The sequence below is a fragment of the Grammomys surdaster genome, unplaced genomic scaffold (genome assembly GCF_004785775.1).
Source record: "Grammomys surdaster isolate TR1022 unplaced genomic scaffold, NIH_TR_1.0 130, whole genome shotgun sequence".
Taxonomy (NCBI): Eukaryota; Metazoa; Chordata; class Mammalia; order Rodentia; family Muridae; genus Grammomys; species Grammomys surdaster.
This window is the reverse complement of record NW_021604588.1, coordinates 23,561,319-23,561,845: the sequence shown is the minus strand read 5'-3', so window position 1 is coordinate 23,561,845 and position 527 is coordinate 23,561,319.

Below are 527 nucleotides of genomic sequence, written 5' to 3'. Positions count from 1 at the left end.
CAGCACTGAAAACAATGGGGAAGGTGGCAGTGACAGCAGCAGTCGTGCTGGCTGAGTGATGCACCGGCTGTGCGGCAGGCGTGCTCTCGCGCTGTACTGTAGCAATCCTGGAACACTCAGGCCGCCCATCCACTCATAAAGCACAAGTCTTTATGTTAGGAATGAAGGAAGGGAGGCATGCTGTGCTGGCTACAGTCATCAGAGGGAAGGAGCCCCAGTGGAGAAACGCCTTAAGATGCAGCTGTAGAGCATTTCCTTAGTGATTGACAGGGAGGCCCAGCCCACTGTGTATGGTGTCATACCTGGGCATGTGATCCTGGGTTCTAAAACAAAGCAGGTTGAGCAAGTCACACAGAGCAAGTCAATAAGCAGCACTCCTCCATGGGCTCTGCATCAGCTCCTGCCTCCAGGTTCCTGACCTGTTGAACTTACTGCTGTGGCTTCCATCAACAGACTGTGATTCAGGATAAGCAAGCAAACAAACCCTTCCCTCTCTAGCTGTTTTTCTTTTTCTTTTTTTTTTTTTT